The 18,164-nt window shown below is 46.6% G+C and overlaps 1 long non-coding RNA gene across 1 annotated transcript; it reads left to right on the top strand.

Annotated features, from left to right (window-relative positions):
* Positions 1-3,994: 3,994 nt before the first annotated feature.
* Positions 3,995-4,624, top strand: LOC120679775. Its single transcript, XR_005677321.1, has 2 exons — positions 3,995-4,106; positions 4,183-4,624. It is a non-coding gene; the product is annotated as an uncharacterized LOC120679775 (long non-coding RNA).
* The last annotated feature ends 13,540 nt before the right edge of the window (positions 4,625-18,164 follow it).

Below are 18,164 nucleotides of genomic sequence, written 5' to 3'. Positions count from 1 at the left end.
GCATATAACTATAATAAATAGATACTATTCACTTATCAAATAAATTGATAAAACATATAAATACAATAATCTGATAGTATTCACATATCAAATAAATTGATAACGCTTATAACTACAATAAGATGCTACAAATAAAAATAATTATCACATGTATAAACTAAATTAAATGATAACTGCTTCTAAAAACCAATTGCTAAGTTATGGAGAAAAATAACTAACCTTTTTTTGAAAAAAAAACAAAAAATCCCCCCTCCCCTTACTCAGCTGCCATGAACAGTGAGTTCACGGCAGCTTCAAGGGGGGAGGGGTTGGGGTATTTATAGACGTGGGCCAAAGGACCGGTTGGTGCTCAACAACCGGTGCCAAACAATAGTCTTAGGCACCGGTTGAAGTTACCAACCGGTGCTTTTGTGGTGGGCACGTGGCGGCACCGGGTCATGGCAAAACCCGGTGCCATTGTCCGCGCTTTAGGCACCGGCTACCGGTTGGTGGCACCAACCGGTGCCTATACTGGTATTTTGGTACCGGGTCATGCTTTAACCCGGTACCAAACCTCTTACTTTTGATCGCCGCTGGCCAAAGGTACCAGCTGCTTTTGCAGCCGGTACTGATACATGGCATTAGTACCGGTCGCAACAGCAGCTGGTATTTTTGGCCAGGAACTTTGACCCGTTTTCTAGTAGTGTTCATAAATCCTACGTTACTTCGCGAGACGAATCTAATGAGGCATTTGACCGCATGATTAAAGGACGGTTACTATAGCATTACTGTAGTCAATCATTGATTAATTACTATCATTAGATTCGTCACGAAAAGTTACACCCATTTGTGAAAAGATTTTGGAAATAAACATCGTTTAGTACTCCATACATATAAAATTCTTTTTGTAGCGCGACGAAGCCAAACGGAGCCGGGTGCTAGGAGGTCCTGTTCAGATCGATGCAGACATGCATGCGGGGTTGGCTAGTTTACGTTCGACCGTAGAGATAGGTTCCCTACGGTCGATGTTCAGACCTTTTTTAGTAATTTTTTGTCGTTTTCTGATTTCAAAAAAATCAAGAGAAAGATTGAAGAGATGGAAAAATTTTGATGAGAAAATTTTTAGAGAGAAAATTTTGAGAAAAATTCAATAAAAGATTTTTGCACCCAGAACAAAAAAATTTAGATAAAATATTTTGCATCCGAAAACAAAAAAAGCTCAAAGTAAAAAAATTACACCACCAATTTTTTTAAAAAACTTTGCATCCGCCAATAAAAAAGGAAAAAAACACCGTCAGCCGGGGAACTCGCCCCCACCGCCGGGGGCTCGCCGCCGCCGCCGGGGAGCGCGCTGCCACATCGCGAGCGGAGCTCCCCGCCGCCGTCCGCCGTGAGCGGAGCTCCTCGCCGCCACCGCGAGCGGAGCTCCCCCGCTGCCGCCATGCTGCGCTCTCGCGCCGCCGCCGGGAATGGATCGGGGGAAGGGAAGCGATAGGGGAGGGGAAAGGGAAGGGGAAGAAAAGAGAGTGCGGGAGTGGATAGATATTTTCAGCGAGAGGCATATCGACCGTGAGTTGTGAAACTTATGAACGGCTATAGATTTAATGTTGGGCATGCATCGCATCGCATCTCGTTTGTCGTCTTAGAGCAGGTATAGTGGTGGGCGGAAAGCCGGAGAAGAGCTGAGGTGGCATAGAAAAGAGAAGGAGGCGGGCGGCGTGCTAGTTTACCGCCTCAAGCGGACGGAGAAGCTCTGCCGCTGCTGCTATTGGTTGAATCAGCAGGACCCACCACCGTCAGGCCATGCGTTGCCACCGGCAGTCGGCTGCCTTATCGACCCATCATGACGTCCGGTGACCGGTAGCAAGCTCGGGTCAGATCGATACAGACATGAGACATGCGTGGATGTTGCTTGTCGTCTTAACTGACCCTCTCCCGCTGATCGTGTCTTGTCTGCATGCATGAATGTATCTTGTTTGAATCCGAATATATTTTAGTTTTGTGTTCCTCAAATTTTTTGGTTGTTTATTTATATTATATACTCCTATATCACGCTAGGCTAAAGATTTGCACGACCACATGTCATCAAATTAAACTACTATAATTAAACAAACGACCAAACACGATCAGCATGTCACCATTTCAAGCCAAAAAAAAAAGGGGCAGTTTGCACGATACAAACCCACTAGCACTAACAGCAACTCTAGCATGGAGAACAAATGTGCTACCATATACAGATTTATAAAAAATCAATCTCTAGTAGAGATAGTAGAGAGAACAAATGTGCTATCATATACAGATTTATTCGGTGGATATAAAAAATCAATCTCTAATAGAGATAGTAGATAGAACAAATGGACTGTCATTTTAGAGGTGCTTCCAAATCCCCCCCCCCCCCCCCCCCCCCCATTTGGACAGCCGCCCCGATCCCCAGCCGCCCGCCGCCGCCCCCGCCGGCGAGGAAGTACATCCTGGCCTGCGACTCGCCGGTGCTGCTGGTGGACATGCCCTTCCAGTACTTCTTCTCCCGGGGGCTCGTCGCCGGGGAGCACTACTGGCCCATCGATCCCGCGCGCAAGTGCCCCTCCATCAGGTTCGCCGTCCACAGGGGCAACGCGCACCCGGCGTGCGCGCCATGTCGCCGTCGTCCTCCTGCGACCGTGCCGATGCCCGGGAGCACGGCGGCGGCGACGCCGGTGCGGACTTCAGCCCGCGCACGCGCAGCTCCAACTCGAACAGCGCGCCGAGGTTGACCGGCGGCTGCGGCACCGGGCGGTGCTGCGCGCGCCCCGCGCCCCGCGCCCCGGCCGGACCTCCCGCCACCGCCCGACCTCCTCACCAGGTTGAGGTTGATGATCCTCGGCATCGCCGCCGCGTGCTGGCCCTTGAACGCCCGTCGCGCGGACATCGTTGCCGCTCCGGACACGACGACAGCAGCGGATCTTGGCTACGAGCACGAAGAAGGCATCTACAAGAAGTGGGGAGCAAAGGAGACGAGGAAGGAGAGGAAGCAGGGGTTCTTCGCGGCGCTCAAGGAGGAGGTGGTGCGGGGGCTGTCACCGTTCAGGATGCTGATCCCGCGCCGCCGCAGCCGTCGCCGGAGAAGGTGCTGCAGCAGTACCTCGGGGAGCAGCTCATCGCGCGCTCCGGCAGCCTTGGCCCCGGCCATGGCACCTCGGCGGCCACCCCGCTCTGCGCCCCGGCTCATCGCCTCTGCTCTGCTCGCTTGCTAGCCATGGCGCCTCTCGCGGCCACCCCGCTCTCGCCCCACCCGTACACCACCCCAGCCGCCGGTGCCGACGAGGACGCCTTCGGCGGCAGCCTCGCCGCCGCCGCCGCCGCGGGCGAGGAGGCGCCCGCGGTGCGCTTCCGCGTGGTCCACCGCGACGCGTTCGCGGTGAACGCCACCACGGCCGAGCTGCACAGGCACCGCCTGCGGCGCGACAAGCGGCGGGCCGTGCGGATCTCGAAGGCGTCCGCCGGCGGCGGAAGGGTCGCGGCGCCCGTGGTGACCGGGCTCGCGCAGGGGAGAGGGCAAAGAAGAAGGGCAAGGGCGGTTGTCCCGCACCGTCGCGGCGGGCGAGGACGGTGCTGCCCCGGCCGCGGTGCGCCGCCAGGTCCGGGCGAAGAAGACGGGCAAGGGGGTGCCGGAGGGCCACGTCCCCGTGTGCGTCTCACTCCCCGGCCGGCCGTCAAAATCGCAACTTTTCCTCGCGCGACCCGGAGCTCGACCAGTTCATGGTTCTCGCTCCCCGGCCGGCGCTTGCGCGGTCGGGTACACGGCCGGGAATGTAGGGAGGTGGCCCTTGCGGAGGCGCGCGCGGTCGGGTGCAGGGTCGAGGCCTCCGGACGCCGCGCGGGCGGCGGCGGCGCGCGCGTCGGCGGCGCGGGGCCGGCATGCGCGCTTGCCTCGGGCAGGCAGGGGAGGGGAAGAGGAAAGAGAAGGACAGGCTGTAGTGGGGTTCTATTTGAGCGAGTAAAATTTAGAAGTTGATTTCTAAATAAATATTTGCTCACAGTACTATTGGAGTCTCGTATACAAGTCGTCGTCAGATCGGTAGAAGAAGACAAATGGCGTGTGATGATGCTGGTGCGATCGCCACTAGTTTCTTTTACTAATAAGCGTGGTAGACCTTTGTTTGACATTTTTTCGTGCCATGCATCTGTACTGCAGCTGTCTGAATATTCATCTTCTTATTACAGGCCAGGAGGCTTTGATGATCTTAGGAGAGGAAAAGTTGTCCATTTGGAAGAAGAGGGATGATATTTTAGGAGGAGAAGTTATGTATGCCAGGGGTCGAAACTAGACAACACGTCAACACCGTACCTGGCACAATCTGAACGCGCGGATGACAATCAGGACTTCAGGAGCATAGCTGACGGCCGGCGATCGATGGCATGACTGACCTGGAGCCCTGGACGAATCGTCCTCGACTCCTCGTCTTGCATGCTTGAAGCAAGCCCTCGGTCTGGATCTCTTCAGCAATCAGCACCTGATCGATCCGGGTGTATGAATCTGCTAGCTAAACTGCTACTCCGGCTACTACGAGTACTATCCGATCCACTTTTGAATCTCTTCACCACCTGCATCATGTATCAGTCCATCCTAAAATAATTATACATATAGAGTTTGTCTCGCAAAAAATTGTTACTTTGATCCAGCTACTATTAAAGACAAAAATATTTGGAGTTTTCTTAAAAAAGTTAAGACATTGTTCAGATCATTCTCACAAAAAGTAAAAGGTATTTTCGTAATTTCTCGCTATACATTAGTTTGTGTGTCCATCTTATTTTGGTATGGAGAGAGTATGCATAAATGCATATATTTCCACTGAATATTTCCCCCTGATTGATTTTTTTTGAGTAAATTTGCCCCGATTGATACTTAGGATGCAAGCGGTGCGGGTTTTGCCACAAACCCTCTAGGCCAGCCCGCACCACAAACCCACCTAACCCGCGTCGCAGACCCGCATAGTTGAAGCGGTCGGTATGCCCGCGTTGCCCAGCGGCGGCCGCAAGCATGTCGCCCCATATTTTTTTACGAGCACTCTATGATCTGTCGGACTAGCTAGAGTGCTAAACTTCCAATTCTGCTGAGCTCTCTGAGTTGATTCCCACGAAGCAAGGTTCAATGCTTATCACCCGTGTTCGGCAGGCTGGAGCTGGAGTGGTGTGAGAGAAAAATACTGTTACCTGGCTGGTGGCTAGAGGCTGGAGCTGGAGTGGTGTGAGAGAGAGAAATACTGTAGGGCTGGAGGGGTGGAGACCAGCCGAACACGTCCCAAATCTCGCCTGCACCGACTTGATCAGCGGCCTGAATGACGACCTGCTCCACCACGTTCTCCGCTTCCTGCTCGCAGGGAGCTGAAAGCATATAGGCCCATGGATGCCTAACGGTAAGTTTTGGTGATTGGTGATAACACAAAGATATAGATAGCAAATAAGGAATTTAAAGCGCAAACAAATAACTGAAACGAAAGCCACATATATAGCCATGTCAACACAGAGTCATACACAAAAACCAAATGACATGTCTGATACATCAAGAACCATGAAAAGTCTAAATCACGCCACAAACCTCCCTGAACCCCCTATCTATCTCCCCCTTTGGCGACAAAGCACCAAAAAGGAAGGCTGGAGCAAACTAATCTTGGGGCGGAGAAGACTGAGTCGGAGGAGTCGTGCTCGGAGCGGCGATGTAGCGGCCGACGTCGTTGTCCGAAGAAGTGGAAGTAGCGCGCTCGGTCGGAGAGGGCGACGGGGCAGCAGAAGTGGCGGGAGCTGTAGAAACGGCTGCCTCCGTGGTGACGACCGTGGACTTCGTCTGAAGAGCGACCGAAGCCGCAAGAGACGTGGGAAGCGTGGAGTCCACCGAGACACGAACTGAAGAAGGTCGAAGCGGTGGCGGAGAGGTACTGTCAAACTGTAGAGCCTCAACCGGCAGAGTAGAGACAGCTGTAGCTGGAGGTCGTGACTGGGCAGTGCTGAGCTGCTGGTACTCCTGAAACTGTCTGCTGCTCAAGAAATGGTCGCCTCTGATCCGGTGTCATCGGCGTCTGCTGAGGGTACCCAAACACCCTAGGGTGAAGAAGTGGCGACATCGGGAACGACGCCAAGGGTGTCTGGGGCAGGCTGGCAGCCGGACCGGTAGAAGTTGGTGGGTCCGACAGAAGAAGAGGAGCTGGAGGAGGTGGAGGCAGTCCGATGTGACTGTAGAGTGCTCCGAAGCAGCCCGAGAAGTACTGGAGCATCTGCTGCTGGAAGAGCTGTAGCCTGGCTGTCTCCTGGTGCTGCCTCATCTCCTGAAACATCAGTGCCTGAGCCTCCTGCTGACGAGCCTGCTCAGCCTGGAGTCGAGCCTGAGCGGCTGCCTGTCAGTCCTGCTGCTCGGCAAAGGCACGCTGCTGCTCTGTGAGGTTCTGGAGTATCTGAGCAAGCGTGTCCGGCACTGCAACCTAAGCCACTGTAACTGGAGGCGGTGTCGAGGGCCTAAGGTCGTGACGTTTCATGGGATGTGGTGAAGCAAATTGCTTCCCGGCTTGACAAGCACTACACAACTTATTTTTATCAAAAATAACATCCTTCACACCAACCACCATACCTCTTTTGAATGCCTTGTTTAGTTGACTCATCCCAATGTGAGCAATTCGTTGATGCCAAAGCCATCCAATTGAGTTCTTTGAAAAGAGACAAGTAGCCAAACTAGCATTGTTAGATGAAAAATCCACAAGGTAGATATTACCATGCCGGAAGCCTTTGAAGATCAAACTCTTGTCCTCCTTGCTTGTAACAACTACACCACTATCACTAAAGGTACACATCAAATCCAAATCGCAAAGTTGTGCAATTGAAAGCAAATCATTTGAGGCAAGATATCATCCACTAGAATCATGCTTAGGCTCATATTGATCTCCTGCTTTGCTTAGGGCTTTCTCGTCTCTAGAATATCATCTCGTACTATTATGTAGCCCTGTCTTATTCTATTATCTTCCACCATTCTCTTTGAAACAGATGGTAGGTGACAGAAAGGGCAAGACCAAGGTTAACGAGCAGCCTAAGAAGAAGAAGCGGACTCGTGAGGAGCGAGATTGGGAGCGTGCACAGGCAGCCGCAGATGCTGCAGAACGCCCTCAGAGGCCATTGCAGATCCGAGAGTCCCGAACAGCTACTGAGGGGGAGTCTGAGCCAGATGCTCAGCCAGTTCCAGGCACTCTGACTTTGCGCCGTTCTACGCGTACCAGAGGCACAGCTCAGACCCCACCTGCTCATGGTGGTCCTCGCGTCCTTGGTGGACGCCCTCCGAGGCCTAGAGGCCGCACTTAGCCTCAGACAGACACAGCCAGTCAGACAGATGATCAGCCAGAGAGTGAGCCAGAGGATCAGTTTGGGGACAAGGACAGGTCAGTGTTTTTGATTGATGTCCGTGAGTTCACAGTGACCAGAGTGAGGAGAATGAGATATGTGGATGAGCAGACTTGGTTTCCTGAGTAGAAGGACAGGGACGCAGACCCGTGCTTTCACACACACCTCCAGGAGTCCTTCTACTTCGGGTACATCCAGCTTGGGATCATGATGAGTGAGCACAGGATGCTCCACTGGGGAGCTTTGAGAGTAGCAGCCGGGGGTGTGCCGATTTAGCCTTTCTTTGAGAGATTCCCCGGCTTGCCAGCACTCCTAGCATAGAGACGTCAGTATGTCCAGGAGTGGGTGCGTGTGTTCTACGCCACCCTATTTGTTGGAGAGGACAGGAAGTATATTATGTTCATGTTCAACAAGAAGCTGTAAGGATCACCGGGGTGTCCGACCCTAGAGGGGGAGGGGGTGAATAGGGTCGCTAATCGCTTTTCTATCCTAGGGCTCAATCTAATTGCATAAGATAAACCTAACACGTCCTACACATGCTAGTTATGACTAAGGTTTATCTATGCTACCCTCTACTTACCCCAAAAGACTTGCAACCTATAGTCAATCCTAATCAAACTAACTAGGAAAGTAAAGGTAAGCAAGAAAGAGTAAATGCGGAAACGTAATGCGGTAAGTAAAGCGGTAAGGGAGAGGATATGCAAACTCCTGTGAAGACACCAAGACACACGATTTAATGTGGTTCGGTTAGGACACCAAAGTCCCTCCCTACGTCCACGGCCACTTGCTCACAAAGAACAAGTGTGATGCCGAGTCTCTTCGCTTGATCACCGTCTTGTCATGCCTCCAAGGCTCCCGACAAGCAAAGGCTAAGTGACGTCAAGTCACAAAGACGAGGTCACCGCCACCGTCTATCTCGAAGCGTCACCACGGCACCGTCTTCACTATCTTGGAGCTTTAACACCAAGTAGGGGCCTCCTTCCCCGCACAAAGTGTCGTTGCCACTCCACACCAAGTCGGAGGGTCACACGACGAGTACACAAGTTGCTTGCCGCAGCAAGACTTTCTCTCAAGCTAGTTCTCTCAAGAACTAAGCCTAAACAAGCACTAAGCACTCTCACAAGTGTGCTTAAGCCTATATGATGTACAATGAAGCTCTATGGTGGTTGGAGATGATCTTTAGCTCTAGTATACTTCTTTTTAACTCCAGCACACTTCAAATGGCCGGGGTGAGGCGTATATATAGGCCACCAAGTCTTGTAGCCGTTGCTCCAACGGTTAGCTGAAAATCTGCGTACCACCGGAAGAACCGATGCCTCTTGGCAGGGTAGCGTCGGTTCATCCGGTCACTCATAACACGAAGTAGCCGTTGGACTCCTGATGGCTGACGCAGAGACCACCGGTTGAACCGATGCTTTGCACCGATGCATCACCGGTTCAACTGGTGCTGAAGGAATCTTCTCCTGGACGCTGACGTCATTACACCGGTGGTATGCACCGATGCACCGCCGGTTGAACCGGTGCTGAAGAAACTTCTTCTGGGCACTTGACATCGTCTCTGGTACAAAGGACGGCCATTGCACCGATGCCCTATTTTAGACCGTCGGTTCAACCGGTGCCTATAGGCTGACTTGGCTTCGATTCCCTTCTGCACCAAAGTATCAAGGCGTCGGTTCTTCCGACTACCATCGGATGCTCCGATGCCCTGGCGTCGGTTCTTCCGGTGCTCCTGAATCGAAGAGCTTTCAGGGCGCTGCCCTGAGACCCGCGAGGGGCGGCTCCCCCTCGACCCCCGTCCACTAACCGGGTAGCGGAACCCCCGTAGGGGCAGTCCATCGGGCCTTGCTACGCCTATCTTCTCTTTCTCTTTGTCATCACTTGAACCTAAAAGCCTGAGAATGATTATCTTAACAATCATATTAGTCCAAGTGTTGTGTTGTCATTCGATCACCAAAATCACTCGAAATGGCATCAATGGTGCCATGTTCGTTACAGAAGCAGTATCGGTTGAACATATAGAGCTTGGCGAGGTACCTAGGTGTGACACTCTCAGAGGAGCCTTACTCATTTCACTTTCACACCTACGGTGATGCAGACCCACCATGTTGGTCGAAGGAGCTGATGTTTCCCTCAGACGAGAGCGTGAGTGTCATGTTCCAGCCGCCCTTCCTTCCAGGCACTCCCAGGGTTCCCAGCCGGCTCACTCCAGTAGCCTACGCGATTCACTTTGCACTTAAGAGGAGCTTGTTGTTCCGGATTGAATACAGTGAGGGGATTACAGCACTCCAGCAGTGGCTACTGATCTAATCCTCGGAGGCTTACCGTTCGATATTGTTGACTTCTTTATCTGCGAGCTTGAGGATGTGATCATGGAGGGGCTGACGTCGAGCAGGAGGCAGCCTTACGCTCACTGGATCAGTTGGATCCTCGCTCAGCTTGATCAGGGTCGGATGATGCACGATCTAGAGATCTTGACCACTGTTTTGTTGAGGTGTATAGGTTGCGGAGAATTCATGCTTGATCCCGATTTCGTTGCATAGCTCCTCAACTTGAGTATTCCGAAACTCGGAACCATTGTCACTTCTAACCTTGACCACACTTGACTGGAACTCGTTTTGGGCTTGCTTGATGAATATCTTGAAGATCCCGATGGTTTTGCTCTTGTCCTCTAGAAAAAATGTCCAATCATATCAAGAGTAATCATCAACAATGACTAAGCAATAAAGATTACCTCCAAGGCTCTTGTAGGTGGTTGGTCCGAATAGGTCCATGTGTAGCAACTCCAAGCACTTTGATGTGGATAGGTACAGAAGAACAAGACCTTAACCTCCCTTGCAAGAGCAATGCTAGATGACTATAGGATTTCGCAAAGGTTTTGGGTGGAAGCTATCAACACCGCTTGCCATGCGGAAAATCGGGTGTATCTCCACAAGTTCTTGAAGAAGACCCCGTATGAACTTCTTGTTGGGAGGAAGCCCAACATCTCCTACTTTCGAGTTTTTTAGTTCAAATGCTACATCTACAAGAAGAGGAAGCACCTAGGTAAGTTCGAGAGTAGGTGTGACGTTGGTTTTTTAGTTGGTTATTCATCAAACTCCAAAGCATATCGAGTATTCAATAATGCCTCCCGTATGATTGAAGAAACTTGTGATGTTGAGTTTGATGAGACTAATTGTGACACCCTAGGTGTTTGAAAGTCAATAACAGGCAAATTAGAACACTGAGTTGAATTAATGTGAAGTCAACTAGTCAAGCTTTTATTTAAATCACCAAAGAGACAAAATAAATTCAAATTCAAACACTGGAATTAAATTGTGAGAGCAAATAAAGAAGGTTCCACCCACATTTCTTGTCCAATCATCTCACAAGAATGTTGTACACAAAATCTGGTAATTTAGTAACATGTGCTTAAAAGGTAGCGGCCCAAAATCAACCCAAATAAATAAATAAAATCAATTCTTTTATAGAGTTTTGAATCCTTTAAATTAACTCACAAACCATTGCTCAAATGAAAAAGTGCATAACACGAAAGTTGTAGATCTCGAAAAACTGAACAAAAATAATATTCACAAGTTTTTCATTTGGAGCCAAGAAGAAGGAGAAAAATTAAATTTATAGAACTGGTTTTTAGATTTCGAGAAAATTACAAAACTGCCACTAACTGCATCTCCCTCCTCTCCTTCCCTGCACCACGCCTAACGGCGGCGCCGTACGCCGCCGGCGCCACCTGGACGCCCCACCCGTCGCGCTCCCGGCCAAACCACCCCGCACGCCCCCTGTTTGTATGGAACCGCTCCTCCCTGGCGTTGCTTGAGCTTCCCACGCGCCCCTGCCTGCTGTCCGCCTGCCATGGCGCCATGACGGCCGGCCGTGTCCTCCCCTGCAAGCTGTCCGATTGGCAACTCCCCCAGCTCGCAGGTGCACCTGGCCACCCGGCCCCGGCTGCTTTCCTTCGAGGCTAAGCCTCCCCTGTGCCCTCCCCCTCACAGAACCTCCCCCACGGCCACCATTGCCGGCCGCCCACCTTGCACGATAGAGCTCCCTCTCCACCCCACCTCGACCCAATTCGAGCCCCGAGGAGGCTTCACCTCGTCCCCAGGGATCTCCTCGACCCATCCCCCTCCGCCCAAAAGCACCTGAACGTAGCCCAAAACCATCGCCGCCTGCCATGGTCGCTGCCTCCTAGGAGCTCGCCGTGGAGCTCCCACCTCCGGCCATCCTCCTCCCGAGCCGAGCCCCGGAACGGATTCCTCTAGACTCCAGGAAGCTCCCCAGCCCGGCCTCACTCTCTCTTCCTCACCGGAACGTCGCCGGAGCCAAGCTCCTCCTCGCCGGAGATCTGCTCCACGCCGGCGAGCCCCTTCCCGGCCTTCTCCTCGCGCCCCACGACCACCAAAAGGTGCGCGCTGGCCTCCTCATCATTTTCCCCCACGGCACCCCCACCACCGGTGAGCTATCTCACCGGAAACGGCGCGCCTTTCCCCTCATCTGTTTTTTCCGGCCAGGGACCTTCCCTGAAAAGAAACGAAAATCCCACGGGCTAGACTGCAAAATTGACATGAACTCTAGTTTGCAAATCAGTGAACTTGTAAAATGCATAACAATTCGTAGAAAACTCATACAAATGCAAATCCAACTGTTCTGGAATCCATGTGACAAACTCTACAACTTTTATTACATGCACGTACTCAGATTTTGCATACATTTTAATCTAGGAAAAAGATTAGATTAAAGGGACTTTAATTGTTCTAGGAGTTATACTCAGTATCTTTGTGTTATTTTTGTTAGGTAGCTATTTCATGCCATTCTTAGCTTGGTGTAAAAATTTGATCACCAGATAAGACTTGTAACTAGATGAAACCCTACTCTTTGTTGGATCTAGCATAATAATTTGCATTTTTGTTCTGGATGTTCTATTTCATTTCTGTATATGAAACTTTTTCTGTGCACTTAGGATCCTAAAATAACAGTGTAGTAAAAGTTTTAAAGCCATCACATGTCTCTAGATATGGTTTTCATTTAATCCATGTTTAATAATGCTATTTCATGATAAATAGTTTTTGCCTCTGAAAAAATCTGAAAATTTTACCATTGATTAGTTTTAAGATGATAAGCCTACCTGAAAACTTTTAGAGTCAATAAATTTGTATAACCAGAGATATTGCTTGCTCATAATATCATCTTGTCTAGTTTGTTTATTTTGCACTGGTCTTTATACGGCATGTTTGTAGATGAAAGTTGCACAGAATCATATCCTAGTTGTGTAGATGCTCCACAAAAATTTCAGGATTTATTACTTAAATAATCTATTCTGAATGTTTATGCTTGTGTTTAAATGAGAAAATACCATGCTGGTTTTATAGCAGGAGATAAATGCTGAAATTTTTACTGCATCATGCGAATGCTAATTTTAGGCTCTGATAAAAATTTGAGACCCAGAAACACTTTGAAACTCTCTGTAAAATTAAATCTTGATAAATGTAGATTTAGTTTGGATAAAATGTTGCTTCTGGATTTTACATAGGAAAATTATGAAACTTTACAGTATTCTTACTAATATATCTGGAACACTGTGTAAAATTTTGAGATCCATTACAGTCATATTTTGTTTTGTAGAAATAAATCTTGATATGTTCATGTTTAAGTTATCCAATTTATTTCTCCTGATATATTCCTGATTAAAATCTGGAAAAATTACAGTAGAAAGTATAATACGTATAGAGTCTCCTGTAAAAATTTGAACCTCAGAAATGCTGTACAACGTTCTGTACAAATGTATCATGTTATGCACATGCTCTGTTTAAATGATTTTTCATGCCTAGATGCTTTACTATTTGTAGCTGAAATCTTTACTACTGGTTCATGATTACAACTACTACCTTGTGTAAAATTTATAGCACCAGAAACTGTTCTTTTCTTATGGAATGAAATTGTCAAATATCCATATGCATCCTGAGTAGAAAATAAAAACTGCTACCCAGATCATTTTATGAAGTAAAGTGAAGATATGAACTACTCTATAAATGACTGCCCATGAAAGTAAATTGAAAATTCAATTACTGAAATCACTGTTTTCTTGAACTGCAACTTTATCGTGAAGGAAAGAAGTGAATTTGTGTCATATTGTAACAAAGAGCACTTTTGCATTCATATAGAGTCGACATCTCCCGCTGATGGAACGTCCGAATTGATTCCCGAGTCCGAGATTGAACAACATGATGCTATTTTTTATCTAACTGAATTGAATCAAGACCCGAACCAATGTTCGGAAGAGCCCATTGCTAACTTTGCTCAGGAAGGCAAGCCCTGGTGCATAATCCCATTATTTTATCACGTTAATTTCATCTAACTATTTGTATATGTTGTAATAATTTTATTTTTGCATTTACGTTTCTAGGCGTTGCTCGAAACCATAGATGCATGTTCCCTAGGTATCTATGTTTGTTATCTGGATCTTTTTCTCGACTAGTTGCCCCGCTAACTAGGTACGGTAGAAGTCGAGTGGTTTCCTGCCACTCGCGAGATTATAGGTTCTGACTGCTTTCACTACTACAGAACATAGATATAGTAACACCAGCTTGTGTTACTATAGGTCAATAAAAGTGTTACGGCATCCCCTAGTAACACATCTCATAAGTGTTCCTATGTTCAATGTTACTATAGTCTGAGCTACTAGAACACAAGTTATATGTTCTTTTACATAAAAAAAAAGTGTTACTACTTTGTAACACAATTACTTATCCACTGGATCATTTATCAAATGTTACAATAATTGTGTGTGTATCACATTTTATTAGCTCTAGTAACACTTCCACCTTGTGGTAGAGCATATAGTTTGGAACAAAGGAACATATGGTCTGTAACACGTATCTTACCTATTGGAACACATTCATAATTTAAACTAAATATTTATTTCACACTTGAATGTGGCATATAATGTTGACACGGAATTTCAAAGTACACATAACATATTGCACCAACCAAATATTTCAAAACCATAGAACCTTGTGTTGATTGTAGCAAAGTTTCAATTGCAATACTTGTTCAGCTCACGTGATAGTATATATACATAATGATATGATTCTAACAAGCATATGTACATAAAAGTGAACAATGCAAGTCTACTTCACTGGATGGCAAAATCTAAATATAAATATCTACTATTCTTGAACTTCATTGCTTCTTTATCCATTCGTGTATGCATCAATATAAGAATTCAGTCATTGGTAATCCAAACCTGCGTAGAGAAAGCAAGTTGCAACATCAAATACTATACTATCCATATATGATACACAAAAAAATAGCTATAACAAAAATAATTCAAAGGCCAAGCAATTGGTATCCTTGGGCATGGGCATCACTGGTGATGTTGTACCCGGTCAATGGGTCTTACTGATAGCTCTTTTTTTTTGCAACAGGATGATTTGATACATACTTTCTAGAAATTATTTTTGATGACCCCACCAACTATAGATTTTGGACTAGACCTCAATATGGAAGTAGCCTTGAGTTATGGACCCAATCCACTTCAATTGATACATACACTAAATGATAAACGAGCATTAGTTATGTTAAGACCATAAAGTTAGAATAATTGTCATTATGGTCATCCATCTTAATTGGAAGTTGCATATGATCTGAAAGCTTGTGACTTGTCTCATGATTGTAGTAGCTCCTAGGGCTCCTTGTTGATCCTTATCATCTCAAATGAGATATGAAATAATATAAGGTAAAAATATTACTACAATGAATAAAAAAAGTAACGTTCTTACCTAGATTTTGTTTTTTATTATTCTACCTCCACTTGAATTCCTTGTATGTTCATCAAACTGAAAGAAAGAGAAATGTAATTGCATTTATAAAGTGTTGGAATTGTGCAACATTAATCTTGAATAAATTAAATATATGATGAATAGTATATCTTCTTCAATGACTTAGCTAAGTAGCACCTCATTTTGTCTGTAATCTTGAGGGTGATCCTTCTTGGTTTATAATTCCCAGTAACTAGCATTATCTTGACACTAATGAGCTAAGAGTAGGTTATTCCTCATTTTTCTTAAAACACAAGCAACCAGCAGATAACTTTTTTATTGGACAAAGAGATTTACTAATTCTCATCCCACTATTCACGGAATACATGAGTCTGATTTGGAGCAGGGGATTGAACTATCTGAAAATTTCAAACAATATTAATGTGAGGAGAGACTGCATTAATTTAAAACATGGAAAGTAAAAGGAAATGCCTTTCTTTTTTTTTAATGCAATACTTGGTTCTGAACATTACCATGATTATTTACTACATAGTTCACCTAAAATGGTTTTAGAGTTTATATAGCATTCCCCAGCTGCCAACTGTTCAGTCACCATTAACATCATTATTAGTGTCTATCTGGTCATCTGTTCTGATAAATTTATTGGCACCAACAACTCAATTTTTTGAAAAAAAAGTATCCCAGCAATTGATAATTCTTTCTACTGAATTAATAATCTCTCTAATCTAATTATGTCTCAGCTGTGCTAGTTAATTCGTTGTGTATGTGTTTGCCCTCTCGAGGGTCTTTGCATGATCGGCATTACCTAATTGAAAGCGCAAAACAATTGAACATAAGAGACCCCCCGATCTGTTAATCTATGGTACTGAAACAATGCAACATTCAATAAAAAATAGTTGTGAGATGAGAGGGATGTCACATACGTATTTGTTGGCCCGGTTCCCCTTGACCCGTGCCTGCAGGAACCTGTGACCTTGCCAAGGATCATGTAGAGCCGACGGACGGTAGGAGTGCTGGGCAGCGACATCATCAGGATCATCGCGGGATGAACACAGAGTCGCAGGGATCGCAGGAGCGCACACTGGGAGGCGGCGGCGGGAAACAGGGCCAGGAGCATTAGCAGGACAGCGAGTGCGGACTGGGACTCTGGGAGGCGGCGAGGCGTGGTAATCCCAGGGGCGTCGCAGGGTTGGCAGGAGCAGCAGCGCGAGGGCGGACTGGGAGAAGTTGGCGTGATAAACGCCATCGGCAGCTGCAGCAGGACGGCAAGTGCGGGACAAGGAGGCGTCGCGGCGTGATGATCCCCGGCGCCGCAGGGTCGGCCGGAGGACGGCGAGGTCGATCTGGGAGGCGTCGGGGATGCCGGGATGGTGAGGGAAGACTGGAGGCAGCGGTTTCGGCGACTTCCGCGATAGCGAATTGGCGAGTTGGGGATGGATTTCACGTGGGTTACTTATTTTGATTTGATGGAGGCGGACTGGCGCGATGGAGGTGGAGCGAGTAGATTACTTTTGACGGTGGCTGACCCATTAGGAGTAAGTAGAATACTTTTGACGGTGGCTGACCCACTTATCATTTACTATTTTGAAGAAACAAAATTAAAATGCCGCAAAGAACTAGTGGCCAGTTGTTTTACGAGTAGGACTATTGACTTACCAAAACCCTCAACATTTTTACATAATCATTCAGGAGCATTAATTTAAATAATAACATATTTTTAAAATACAAAAAACTGGTAAACGTTTCCAAATTTTAATAGTAAAGACACTAATATATTGGTGATAGATTTAATTCTCACAAATGATCAAATAGTTAATTGTCTATTTCTCTGTTGCTTAAGTCACTATTCAACCGTGTCGGTGAAATTCGAGCCTAGCACAGATAAATCATGCAGGCTGGATATAACTTTTCATATAGACTATTTTCATTTAGAAATTCATAGCTATTCATAGAAACTCGAATAGAGACACATGTTATACGGAAATTATTGTGTTCGACAAGGCCCACAATTTTTTTAATTGAAAAGCTTTGATTTGACGTGGTTTTGACATTTAACTAGTCGATCAAAATTTGAGAGAATAGAAGTCAAAATGAATAAAACACCATCTACAAGCATCAACGAGATATAGGTTGGATGGTAGGAATGGATCATGTGAGGAGGGAGGTACGTAATAGGTTCGAATCCTTAGAAGTGCCATGTGTTCTTTTTTTTTGTGCCAGTTTTTGCTTTTGTTTGACAATGGTGCCAACATGTAAGAATTTCAATATCATACCCTCAACTCACAACAAGTATGAATAAAGATACCTTTGCATATGATGGCTCAGCCGTAGGCATAGGTACATACGAGTGCAAGTTGGATAACAAGCACTATATGAGTTGGTCGCATTGATCAAGGTTCCTATAGTCATAGTAACAAATCTTTATAGTTAACTAGTCAGGTTGGCGCGTTATACAAAAAAACGTGGACCTAAAATATTAATAGAAAGATATTATCCATTACTATGTTCGAAACAACATCGTATCGATGTATTGAGTTAGATCTAAAAATTACAGTAAAGCGGGCATAATAGTTTTGTGTCTGAGAGCGCGCCAATCTCAAGCATTGTGGTATAGAGGTACAGGTAATTTTTCCTTAGAATTTTTTTTTGTGTCTGTAGGTATAGTTTAATTATTTTAGTAGGGGAAAAATAAGATTAGAAATGAATGAACAGTTTAATTATATTTTATGGGTTTACAGAGGGAAATCAAAACCCAAGAAGTAGTACAACTACCACATATAAATGTAGTATACTAAGTTTAGTTATTATTTTTTTATGTAGGAAGTAGTTAAATATATTTTGTATTGCCAAATAATGGAAGGAAAATATTTTTTTGAGATAAAGAGACTAACTTAATAGAATCGTGGGCCCACGTGGGTCCCGCCTGAATAATACATGGGTCCCACGTGGGTCCCGCCTGAATAGTACATGGGTCTCACGTGGGTCCCGCTGAATAGTACATGGGCCCACGTGAATAGTATGTGGGACCCGCATGAACAGTGCACAGGCCCC

This window comes from Panicum virgatum, chromosome 6N (genome assembly GCF_016808335.1).
Source record: "Panicum virgatum strain AP13 chromosome 6N, P.virgatum_v5, whole genome shotgun sequence".
Taxonomy (NCBI): Eukaryota; Viridiplantae; Streptophyta; class Magnoliopsida; order Poales; family Poaceae; genus Panicum; species Panicum virgatum.
Note: the sequence above shows the minus strand (reverse complement) of the source record. Positions and strands in the feature narration are given on the sequence as shown.